This window comes from Leopardus geoffroyi, chromosome B4 (assembly GCF_018350155.1).
Source record: "Leopardus geoffroyi isolate Oge1 chromosome B4, O.geoffroyi_Oge1_pat1.0, whole genome shotgun sequence".
Taxonomy (NCBI): Eukaryota; Metazoa; Chordata; class Mammalia; order Carnivora; family Felidae; genus Leopardus; species Leopardus geoffroyi.
The window spans coordinates 26114738-26127586 of record NC_059341.1 but is presented as its reverse complement, the minus strand read 5'-3'; the positions used below and the strand labels follow the sequence as shown (position 1 = coordinate 26127586).

At 45.2% G+C, this 12849-nt stretch overlaps 1 long non-coding RNA gene across 1 annotated transcript; it reads left to right on the top strand.

Annotated features, from left to right (window-relative positions):
- Nucleotides 1–3592: 3592 nt before the first annotated feature.
- LOC123591453 lies at nucleotides 3593–5699 on the top strand. Its single transcript, XR_006709331.1, has 3 exons — nucleotides 3593–3710; nucleotides 4109–4290; nucleotides 5475–5699. It is a non-coding gene; the product is annotated as an uncharacterized LOC123591453 (long non-coding RNA).
- Nucleotides 5700–12849: the final 7150 nt, after the last annotated feature.

Genomic DNA, 12849 nt, shown 5'->3' with positions numbered 1-12849 from the left:
TAAAATTCATTTATGTTTTTAAAATTTTTATAACGTGTATTTATTTTGAGAGAGAGGGTGCATGTGCATGTATGCAAGTGGGGGAGGGGCAGAGAGAGAGGAAGAGAGAGTCCCAAGCAGGCTCTGAAAAGTCAGCACAGAGCCCTACGAGGGGATCAGTCCCACACACTGTGAGATCATGACCTGAGCTGAAATCAAAAGTCGGACACTTAACTGACTGAGCCACCCAGGCACGCTGAATTTCAAAACTCATTTAAAAATGAAATGTAAGGGGCGCCTGGGTGGCGCAGTCGGTTAAGCGTCCGACTTCAGCCAGGTCACGATCTCGCGGTCCGTGAGTTCGAGCCCCGCGTCAGGCTCTGGGCTGATGGCTCAGAGCCTGGAGCCTGTTTCCGATTCTGTGTCTCCCTCTCTCTCTGCCCCTCCCCCGTTCATGCTTTGTCTCTCTCTGTCCCAAAAATAAATAAAAACGTTGAAAAAAAAATTAAAAAAAAAAAATAAAAATGAAATGTAAGGTCTCCTGGGTGGCTCAGGAGGTTAAGCGTCCAACTTCAGCTCAGGTCATGATCTCAGGGTTTGTGAGTTCGAGCCCCACATCGGGCTCTTTGCTGTCACCACAGAGCCTGCTTTGTGCCCCTCTGCAACTCATGTTTTCTCTCTCTCTCTCCAAAAATAAATAAACATTGAAAACAATGAAATGTAAAAGGTATTATGCATTAACAACATATTGCATTTGTAATATGTTTCCATTGTAAACATTATACTCATAATAGGAAATTTGGAAAATCAGAAAAGTGGAAGGTAGAAAGTAAAGTTGCTCTCATTCCAGCCTGCACCCAGGATTGTATTTCCTTCTAGTCTTTTTTCTATACCTAGTTGTTTAGATTGTTCGTTTGCTTGTTTGCTTCCCACAGCTGTGATCCCATTACGTTTTTTTTGTATCCATTTTTCGTTTGTCGTGTGGTGGGAAGCGGCAGAGTAGAGTGGTGACGAGTACAGACTCTAGAACTGGCTGCCTGGTTTCAAGTCTCAGCATCTGCCACTTGCTGACTGTGTGACATTAGCCTCTCTGTGCCTCAGTTTCCATAGCCATAAAATGGTAGCGGTCATAGTAACAATTTCATAGCACTGTTATGAGGATTAAGTGAATTAACAGGTGGAAAGCCCTCAGCATTGCCACGTAGTAATTCTTGCATGTGTTAGGTACTTTACCCCGTTGTTATAAATACGTGTGAAATATCTGAGGCTTTCAACATGGAAAGTAGGGAAATTCACAAAGAACGGTGATGTCATTAACAGGTATAGGAAGCCAGGAAGAGTGGTTTGGAAGATGGCAAGGAATATATGTGGCTTTAATTGTATGGGGCTGGAGTTACAGGCAAAAAGAAGGGTGGAAATATGTAGGAGAGCTTGGAGATGCAATACAGAAGCCCCAAAGAGAAGTTATGACCAGATGTTATGGATTTGGAAGACATCTTCCTTTGGTGACTTCATAGTATAGGAAGAAATTAGATCACTAAAGGAAAGAAAACATGGTGAGGACAAAACTTTGGAGAGTGGGCATATTTATTTACTTATGTATGTATTTATTTATTTTTAGAGACCGAGAGAGAAAGAGAGAGAGAGTGCACTTTTGAGCGGGAGAGAAGTCAGGGAGAGGGAGAAAGAGAAAATCATAAGCAGGCTCCATACTGTCAGTGCAGAGCCCAACGTGGGGCTTTGATCCCACAACCCTGGGATCATGACCTGAGCTGAAATCAGGAGTCAGACGTCCAACCGACGGAGCCACTCAGGTGCCCCAGAGAATGTGCACACTTAAAGAATGAAAGAAGGGAGGAGAACCAGGAAACGTCAAAGAACACGTACAGAATTAGAGGGGGAAACCAGAAAGATGGGAGAAGGAAGGTTGTGTCAAATGTGTTTTTCATGGAAGCCAAATTTTCCTTGATGTCGCTGAGATGCGTCTTGGGGCAGCATAACAGAGAGATGGCTTTCCAGAGTCCTAGGTGGGTGGTTGGTGGTGCTGGGGGTGGGGGGCATTCCTCCAAGACCCTTGCCTTCTTACGGGATGGAGCCCAGAAAGGGAGCCATGAGGACACAGGTCTGCCCAGCTCTCTTTCTTCCTGCCTGCCTCTCCTTGATGACCCCTAAGTCCTACTCTCTCCTCTGTGACTCCGCTTCCCTGTAACGCTGTGAAACCTGATGTTGACGAGGGCTTTCCCCGCACAATAGAATTCGAAGAATTGACCTCTGAGCCTGCTTGATTAAAGAAATGTAATCAGTTGAGGTGGGGAGGAATAAAGGCTATCTTCTGGTTGCATGATTGTGTTTTGCATGTCAGAAGATGATTATGCCTCTCCTTTAGGAACTGCTACATTCCTGTGCTGACGATCCTAATTTCCTCCCAAATTTACAGACACCTCAGGACAAGAACAGCAAAGGTCTGTGTACTGAGCAAGGCAAAAAGAAAGCAGAGGTGCCTGGGTGGCTCAGTCGGTTGAATGCCTGACTTTGGCTCAGGTCGCGCTCTTAGGGTTCGTGAGCTCGAACCCCACATTGGGTTCACTGATGTCAGTTCAGAGCCTGCTTTGGCTCCTCTGTCCACCTCTCTCTCTCTGCCGCCCGCCTCACCGCCCCCCGCACCTCAAAATAAATAAGGCATTAAAAAAAAAAAAGAAAGCATGTGAATTTCACAACAGAGCCCTGTCCCTTATTTTAAAAAGGTACAAGAAGGGTGTACAAAGAGGCATGAAACGGTCTCAGGAGGTGCGGGAGAAAGGGACAGGTGCAGGGGCAAGGCTTGAAAAGAGTGACAGCTTTTGAGCAAATGTAGAGAAGACTGAAAATACATCACACAGAAGTTTTGATGTGGAAAGGAGGATGATGGAAGGAGTTCATGTAAGATGACTTCAGTCAAGGGCACAGACAGACATACGGGTAAAGTGCATGAACTCTGGGGACAGACAGTCTGGTTCAAATGCCAGTTCAGCCACGATGTAGCTGTGAGACCTCGAGAAAGTTCCTTCGTCTCTCTGCTCCGTGAAAAAAACGTAACGATGGCGTTATGATATCTGCCTGACAGGCTTATTACAAGAGTAAATGCATTACTATGCCTATGTGTTAACTCTTTTCAGACTAGATAATCAGACTAAAGTGTGCCCAAGAATGTTTAAAAATCCGATGACCGAGGCAGAAGAAAATCCATTTTGTAACTGTTGACAGCGATTTGGGCAGCCAGACATGCAGCACCGGGAGCGCCTGCTTTATTTTTCTTCTTTCTCCTTGTGCCTCTAGAGCTATTATAGTGATCAGCCTTCCACCCACTAAAAACGCAAGTCATCAGAGAACAGGGACTTTGGCTGGTTTTGCTCACGATTAACACAGTAAGTTTACAAGTAAATAACTACTTAAAAATACATTAACTTATAGGGAAGCTTGTTCAAAAGTGAACCTGAGTTTCACAAGTCATGGTGTGGCTTGGGAAAGGAGGGTTGCGGATGGAAACGGAAGTGGAGACACAGGAAGGGTTGAAGCGGGAGGGGTCTGAGTGGGGGAAACAGGGTGGCTGAAAGAAAGGAGGAAGGGAAGGGTAGGAGTTCAGCCTGCAGAGATGGGAGCAGCGTTCTCGAATGCTCATGGGAAGATTAAATGGGACCCCGGCCAGGGAAATACATTCCTACTCAGTCTATTCCTGTTTTGCATCTCTTCTGGTATCAGTTTTTTTGAATTTACCTTTGTTTAGATTAAGATATTTATGAAATTGTTTACAGTGGTCTCATTTAATCTCTTCATGGTTTTTCTTTTTCTTTTCTTTTTTTTTTTTAATTTTTTCAATGTTTTTTATTTATTTTTGGGACAGAGAGAGACAGAGCATGAATGGGGGAGGGGCAGAGAGAGCGGGAGACACAGAATCGGAAACAGGCTCCAGGCTCCGAGCCATCAGCCCAGAGCCCGACGCGGGGCTCGAACTCACGGACCGCGAGATCGTGACCTGGCTGAAGTCGGACGCTTAACCGACTGCGCCACCCAGGCGCCCCTCTTCATGGTTTTTCTTATTTTTTTTTCTTATTATTTTTTTTCTTTCATTGTGTTTTTCTTTTTTTTAAAGTGGGCTTCATGCCCAATGTGGGGCTTGAACTCACAACCCTGGGATCAAGTATCAGATGCTCTACCGACTGAGCCAGCGGGCACCCCCTCATTTGTATTGTTCTTGATGAAAATGTCAGGATTCATCTATTTTAATGGGGAGTGTTCTTATTAAAGGAGCCCCATTGGAATGTATTTGTTAATGTAAGTTATGTCCGGGTTTCTAATTTGTTCATTCATAAATCATATTACTTTCTTCCTTCTGATATCTTCAGGATTTGATTCTTCTTTTCTAACATTTTGAGTGTTTAATAATTTGAAAACAAAAGAATGTGTGGTTCCTGAAAGTAGCCGTGGCTGTGGTCTCCCCACAGAGTGTGGAGGTTGGGCAGGGAGCCGTGGAGGGTTAGAGGCAGGCCTCGGCCGATTTGCATCCCAGATGCCCGGATGTTAAAATGGCACATGACCCCCAAACTACAAATTATTCCCTTTGCAAAGCTCACTTGCCTTGAAATGACTGCTTCTTGTAATTTTTAAAAAGCTTTTTTTAATGTTTATTCATTTTTGAAAGAGAGACAGAGTGTGAGCAGGGGAGGAGCAGAGAGAGAGAGAGAGAGACACAGAATCCGAGGCAGGCTCCAGGCTCTGAGCTGTCAGCACAGGGCCCGACGCGGGGCTCGAACCCATGAACCTTGAGATCATGACCCAGGCGAAGTCTGACGCTTAACCGACTGAGCCACCCAGGCGCCCCACTCCTTGTACTTTTAAAGACAGTCTGGCTCTAATCTTTTCTGCCTCCTTTCTATGATCTCGCCCAAATGCCATGCCCAACGCTGTATGCTGGGCTGGCTCGCAGTTTTCCCACAGATGTTTTACAGGCAGAATAATCTATCGTGATTAAAAGCCGAGAGCCTAGAATTAAGTTCACATCACAGCTCTGCCGCTTCCTCACTGTGTGAGCTTTGTCGGGTTATTTGACCCAAGCCTCAGTCTCCTCACCTACTAAATGGGGGTAATGACAGCACCTGCCTCAAAGAGCAGTTGTGAGCCCTCGGGGAGAGGGCCTCTCAAAGCTTTTATCACGAGAGGAATGTTCGCTCGCCCCATCTGTTACATGTGTCCACGGACTTCCACGTGCAGGTGTTTAAATGTCTTCCACGTACTATGTTTGGGTAGGACAGCTCTTATTCTTCGTTCACAATGAGGAAAATGAGACACAGACACCTCAAGGACAAGTTGTGGTTAACAACGGAAGGCTAGACTTTGAGATTCCTAACCGCACGCTCTTTTTAAGAGGGTAAGTTAGCTTTTGGCAACAACTGGGAAATAATGGTTTTGTGCTCACGGTTCACAAGCACCACTTCTCATGTTGTTAAATTCTTTCCCAGGGTCTTCACTCTCTTGGTGAAATCTCTACAGATAAGGCTCAGCGTGTATTATCTCCCAGGGAGTGTTTATATTTTATCGGCGAAGACTTACAAGCTCAGAGAGCCTTCAAGGGGTGAAGAATGAGCCTCTAAAAGAAAATTCAAGGGCACCCGGGTGGCTCAGTTGGCTGGGCGTCCGACTTCGGCTCAGATCACGATCTCACAGTTTGCGAGTTCGAGCCCCGCGTCGGGCTCTGTGCTGACAGCTCAGAGCCTGGAGCCTGCTTCGGATTCTGTGTCTCCCTCTCTCTCTGCCCCACCCCTGCTCATGCTCTGTCTGTCTGTCTTGCTCAGAAACAAATAAAGACTAAAAAAATTTAAAAGAAAGAAATTTTAAGTCTAGGAACAGTGTGGGGCAAGGGACCTTTCAGTGAGTGAATTTTCTTATTGTATCTCATAGTAGATGGAATTAGGCCCCACAAACACGTCCATATCCTAATCCCTGGAAGCCACCATGGCACTTAACATGACAAAGGAATTTTGCAGAAGTGGTTAAATTTAGCGTCTTGAGGTGGGGAGATTATTCTGGATTATCCAGGCAGCCCCAGTGTATTCACAAGTGTCCTTCTAAGAGGGAGACAGGAGGGTCAGAGTCAGAAGGGGAGAGGTGACAATGGATGCCGAGGTGGGGAGGAGAGAGAGAGAGAGAGAGGAATTTGAAGATGCTATGCTACTGCCTTTGAAGACGGGGGCGAGGGGGCAAGGGAGGAGGGGGTGAGGGGGTGAGGGGGTGAGGGGGTGGGGGCCGGGGAGGGGGGTAGAGCTATATACCAAGGAATGCAGATGGCCGCTATAGGCTGGAAGAGGCAAGGAAATGGATTAGCCACTACAGCCTCCAGAGGAAATGTAACCCTGCCGACACCTTGAGTTGAGGACTTCTGACCTCCAGAAATGGGAGATAGTAAATTTACGCTGTTCCCAGGCGCTGCGTTTGTGTTAATTTGTTACAGCAGCCACGGGAAACTGATACACATCTCATTCTCCCTCTGTGGTCAAGCAAACTCATCTTTTCCGTTAGTCAGCCATTTCCAACATGGACCAAGGGATTCAAAGGAATGAGGCTGCACTATTGCAAAATGAGCTGTATGATCAGAATTAACTAAGACTTCAAACACAAAACCAACGTCTTGGGGATTATCTGACCGTTCGTTGGGGAGGTATCACAGTACAGGGAGGAAGCTGTTGATTCTGAGCCCCTGCGCATTGCTCTGCGGGTTGGGCCCAGCCCAGGGGGTGCCTGACTGAGGAGGTAAGTGAGAGCGGAGCTCCAGGCCAGGCCCCGACTGCCGAGGAGTGCACACGAGCGTGAAGTGGCATTTTCCGAGAGGAGGAGACACCCCTTCTAATTTGCTCAAAGGTACTGGATAGGCTGGCAGCAGACCTAGAAGACTTACCCTGTCAAGGATCAATGAGGGGAACTCACATGAGTCACTTGAGCTCTCTAGGTTTGTTACCAGTAATCCTTTTGGACAGAAGCTACAATTAATTGGGTAATTAGCCTTTTTGCCATTCAATTGCTTCACCCTAAAAGAAGGATTTCAGACGAGGTAAACTCACCCTCACTGACTCCACTCCAGCACTTGCCTTCTTGCCTGTAGCACACATGACATGTCGCATATTGCATATTGCTCCTTGCCTCAAGCATACATACCTAATGCCTCAGGTCCTTTGCACACACTGTTTCCTTTACCCAGCACATGTCTCCCTTCCTGATTTCACTTAAGTCTCTCCTGGAAAGGCATTTATTCAGAGAGTCCTTCCTTCACTGACCATTCTATTTAATAGCATCACCCTTATACTTAATTCCCTTATTCTGCTTGGTTTCATGTATATGATTTCCCCCCGTTGAACACTGTCTTGTTTATTGGCTTACTGTTTGTCTCCTCCACTAGAACGAAGGTCCATAAACACAAGAACATTGTTTTGTTTGCTGTTGCACCCTCAGCGGGTGCACACAGTAGGTGTTCAATAAATATTTGCTGAATGAATGAAATTTTTCCTCGTGTAACCTTGCCCTCTGCAATAGGACGTGTGGGTGTTTCATAGTGGATTTTTCACGTGTGACTGTGCTCTGCGGCCCTGCATGGAGGTGAAGGTGAGGGTGACCAGTGCATTGCCTCAGGATTTGTTCTGGCCCCCTTATTAGTGGCGTCATCATCTTCTAGGACATAAAGAGACACACAACAAAATGAAAATTGCTTAAACTTGATCCCTGTGCCGTGTCTACTTCCTGCCCCGTTTATCTTCACCTACAGACGACAAATTCTTCAGATTGTGGACCCATGCTTCCCCGTGAAAAATGCTTATGCTTTACAGTAATCATTTGAAGAGTCATCTGGAAATTTTTATTGCAAGACCCCAAGTTCGTTTTGGGGAAGGAGCCGCCCTGTTCTTGACCCTGCCGTGGGTTTTCCTTTGCAGGCACGCTTCCTGTCTCCGAACCCTCTGTTACCATCTTCCTATCCTTTGGCACGGGTCTGGGGATCTCTTCAGGTGGCAGAGTGCGTAAGCTCACCGTCTCCCTTCTTTTCCAAAGAAGCTAAAATCACTGTAGTTCCTACGGTTGGGGTACTCTCATTAAATATGCGCCTGAGGAGACAGATCATTTTCTGATGAGACCATTTTCTGATTCTCCTAACTGGGCATAGTTTCTCTTGGTGCCTAGGAATAACTTCTATGTCCGCTTTTTCACCCTTGTGACTTTAAGGACTCCCAGACGGCGGGAGCTCTAGAGAGAAACTTTACACCCCTCAGTCTCTCTCTTTCTCTATTTTGTGTGTCAGTTATTCCTTGGAAGGTGGGAGTCTTCAGTGGTGACCCGGTGCACAGGCCCACACATCCCCACCCCAAGTGGGGTCCCCTTGTTGCCATATCCCGGGGAGGCGTGTCTTTGTCTGGCAAGTTCGAATTGTGTGTAGTATGGGATGGGGATGGGTACCTGGTCCAGAATCACCGCTCTTTTCTCTAATGTTTCTCAGTGGATATTCTTTTTTTTTTAATTGTTTTTTTTTTTTTACATTTATTTATTTTTGATAGACAGAGACAGAGCCCAAGTGGGGGAGGGACAGAAAGAGAAGGAGACACAGAATCTGAAGCAGGCTCCAGACTCTGAGCTGTCAGCACAGAGCCTGACGCGGGGCTCGAACTCACAAACTGTGAGATCATGAGCCGAAGTCAGACGCTTAACTGACTGAGCCACCCAGGCGCCCCCAGTGCATATTCTGAAACGCTGGCCCGCCACAGGAAGATGTTGAAAATGTAGATTTGTATTTTAAATACTCTGTGAATATCAAACTTTTCATTGTGAATTCCTCTGTCAGTGGGAGGCAGATAAATTTGGAGAGAACACTGAATCTAACTTTTATCTCATCAAAACAGTAGCATTCTTCTTTTGGCCACTCAAAGGACTTTGCCCCTAACGGGCTGAGATCCCCAGCAGTTTGAATTGTCTCGTGTGAAGCAAAAGTACGGATTTCGTGATCTGAACAAAGCAACTTGACCTCGCTGTGGAAAGCTCATTAATTCCAAATGGAAAATAATCAGCTCAGAAAAGGATGGGTGGGATTCTGTCTTCCTCTTTTTCCTGTAAACTAGAGGAAAATGATTTTTGGCTGAAAGATGGCTTTGGCAAGAAGTCGGACTCTCCAAAGGAAAACCCCTGTTGAGAGCAGATAGGTTTCGGCCGCCCAGAAAGCCAGGAGGCCACCGGTCTGCTTCCATTTGTCTGTTACTTGAAATTGGCAGTTGTCTCAGCTGCTTACCTCACAAGAGGGTTTCCATCAGGCTCATGTTTTCCAGGAGAATGTTCTTGTAGTGTGCTCTGTACGAACTTAGGGACCAGTAGTGACTAGCTACAGATTTCCAGATGCCCATCTGCTTCTTTCTCTCGTTACCATTTTTCTGCTCTCCCCAGTTCGAGGTTAATGTGGTGGGTGGGTGAGAAGAGTCTGAGAGGGAAGTAAAGGAAAATGATAAGAATTTCTAGCTTTCGGAACAGTAACCATGAAACCGAAACTTGAAAACCACTGGATTCTGTGCCCCAATCTGTAGAGGGAGAAGCGAATCACATGTAAACATTCTCTCTGCAGGGGCAGCTGGGTTTTCAGTCTCCTTCCTACACTTTTCTGTTAGCATTTTCTCTTTCTTCCGATTTTTTTTTCCTTTTCTCCTGTTTTTCTCAACCTCATTTTATTCCTCCACCAGCTCCTAGCTTCATGTTCTTCCTTATTCCTTTCCCTTGGTGTCTTTCTTTTTTTTTCTTTTTATTAAAAAAAAATTTTTTTTTTTTGAGAGGGAGAGAGAAAGAGCATAAGTTGGGGAGGGGCAGAGAAGGAGACACAGAATCCGAAGCAGGCTCCAGGCTCCAAGCTGTCAGGTCAGAGCCTGATGCGGGGCTCGAACCCACAAACCACGAGATGGTGACCTGAGCTGAAGTCAGCCGCTTAACCGACTGAGCCACCCAAGTGTCCCCCCTTAGTTTCTTTCTTAGCTTCTTCTCCTTCCTCCATAATTTCTCTCCCCCACAGCAGGCGGTGGGGGAGAGAAATTTCTGGATTTCATGTCCCACCACCTGAGACTGGAACAAGATGAGAAGATGGTTTGGTTCACAGCAAGATGTTGGTTCGGCAACAGTCTTTCTAAACATTTACGGGGACCCAAGGGAAAGCTTAAGAGAAAACTTCTTTTAATGTCCCCACTCCTGTATTAGGAATTTTTGAAAAAATTGTGCTGTTGTAATATTTACTAAAAACATAATTTAAGAATTTTGGGTAGGTTGGTGAAGCACCCAACTTCGACTCAGGTCATGATCTCACAGTTTGTAGGTTTGAGCCCCACGTCAGTCTCTGCACCGGCAGCGAGGAGCCTGCGTGGGATTCTCTCTCCCTGTCTCTCCACCTCTCCCCCACTCGTGCTCTCTCTTTCTCTCTCTGTCTCTGAAAATGAAAAAACATGAAAAAGAAGAAATTTTGGTTTCCAAATATTTCCATATTATTTGTAAATCAAGTCTGAGATACATGATACGTTCATACTTGCAAGTGGATTTAGGTGTTACTTTACTTTTTGTTTTGTTTTTTTTTTTTTCAGTAGTTTTATGTAAGCTTTTCGAAATAATTGGTATGATAAATCATCACAGAAACCTTTGTATTAGGAAAGCTTTCTTGGTTATGATCATTAACGTGGCTAATTGTTCATTTCTTATTGTATTACCTGATAACGTCAGTAGTTCAAGGCACATTTTGTTTCATTCTTCTTCGAGACCATTTTGTTAATTGTGTTGCGATGCCCTCTTACACGGATTCTGGGACGGCCCCCTCTTCTGCCCACAGGAAACTGGTCCTGAGTGTGAAGTTTCCCATCTTCCACAACAGCCTCTGAGTACCCCTTTGTCCACGTCTTATTTACCTGGTCCCCTGGGTCACTGCCTCGGACGGCGTGATGGTTCATTTCATGTGTCAACTTGACGGGGCTCGGGGATGCCCAGACAGCTGGCGAATCGTGATTTCTGGGTGTGTCTGTGAGGGCTTTTCCAGAAGAGATTAACATTTGAATTGGCCAGCTGGGTAAAGCAGGTGGTCCTTCCCCGTGTGGGTGGGCATCGTCCAATTCCTCGAGGGGAAGAAAAAGGTGGAACAAGGGTGAACTTGCTCTCTCTATTGAAGGTGGGACCTCACCCTCACCTAACCTTGGACGTGGGCACTCACTGGCTCTCAGGCCTTCAGACTCATACTGATGTGTGAGTGATCCTCTGGGCTGCAGACACAGGTGATTGGACTTCTTGGCCTCTAACAATTACACGAGCCCATTCCTATAACAAATCGCTCCATATACATGATCTAGGATATAATCGAACTTATGTATTGTATCATCTGAGTCTATATCCTATTGGTTCTATTTCTCTGGAGAACCCTAACTGATACAGGGAGGGGCCACCACTGTTCCCCACTGACTCAAGCGGCCGAGGCTGGGCCCCATCAGTGTGGGACCCAGTGTGACTGCCTAGGCTGACTGGGAGTCCTGGTGCATATCAGCATTCTGGTGGGCCAGGTTAGCTGCCTTCTGTAGCTAATTCTCCCTTTTGTAGCTGCCCTTTTGCCCACAGTAGACCATCTGATACATTCCTCATCCTCATAGGAATGTCTGTGGACTAAGAAAAATACAAAAATTAGATAATATGTGGTATCATCTTCCAAAGGTAATCCCTAAATAAAGTATTGTTTGCAATTAGCAGATATTTACACAACATAATATTGGCAATAAGTCCTTCCAATCATGGTTGGACTCATCTTTGTATTCTCAGGCACTACATGTATCTGGTGTATAATGGGACCTTCGTACATTTTGAATGAATACAATGGAATAAAATAAATAGATGCCGATGGCATTCTAGAATTCAAGAACACAAGAGGGAGAGAGAATAAAGGAGTACAGTAATATTTCAGCATCAGAATGATTTATCCTGATACAAGACATCTTTTGCTACATACGAACAAAATAATTTAGTCAAATAAATCATCAGCGTACAAGCTTTCACTGAGAACATGAAACGAATTGCAAATATATGGTTCAACAGCAGACATTTTTTTCTTAGGTGGATTAGATGACATGACATTTAAAAAGTGCTCTGGGTTTTTTGTTTTTTTTTTTGTTTTTTTTGTCTGGCTTCTTTCTCTCAGCATAATTATTTTGAGATCCCTCCATGTTGTTATCTGTATCAACACATCATTCCTTTTAAATGCTGAGTACTGTTCTTTTGTACAGATAAGCCACAATTTACCTAGCCACCCATTGCCTGACATTTGAGCTGTTGCCACTTTAGGGCTGTGACCCGTCAAGCCCCTAGAAACATTTCGTATGTGAATTTTTCCGAAGCAGTGATATCACTTTGCGTTCTCACTAGCAGTGTGTGAGTTACTCCACATCCTCGCCAGCGCTTGGCATGATGAGTATTGTTAATTTTAGCCCCTCACACAAGCAGCTAGTAGTATGGCATTGTGGTTTTAATTTCCATTTTACCAGTGACTCAGGATTTCAATGTCTTTCATGGGCTTGTTTGCCATTCATATATATAAATATATTTTTTTTGGTGAAGTGTCTGTTCAACTCTTTTGCCCATTTTTATTTTTATTTTTTAATGTTTATTTATTTATTGGGGGGGAGGGGCAGAGAGAGAGAGGGAGAGAGACAGCCCCCAACATGGGGCTCGATGCCCTGACTGCAAAACATCAAGAGTCGCTGATATCAAGAGTCGGATACTTAACCAACTGAGCCACCCAGGCGCCCTTCCTTTGCCTGTTTTAAAAATTGGATTGATTATTTTCTTATTATTGAGTCTTGA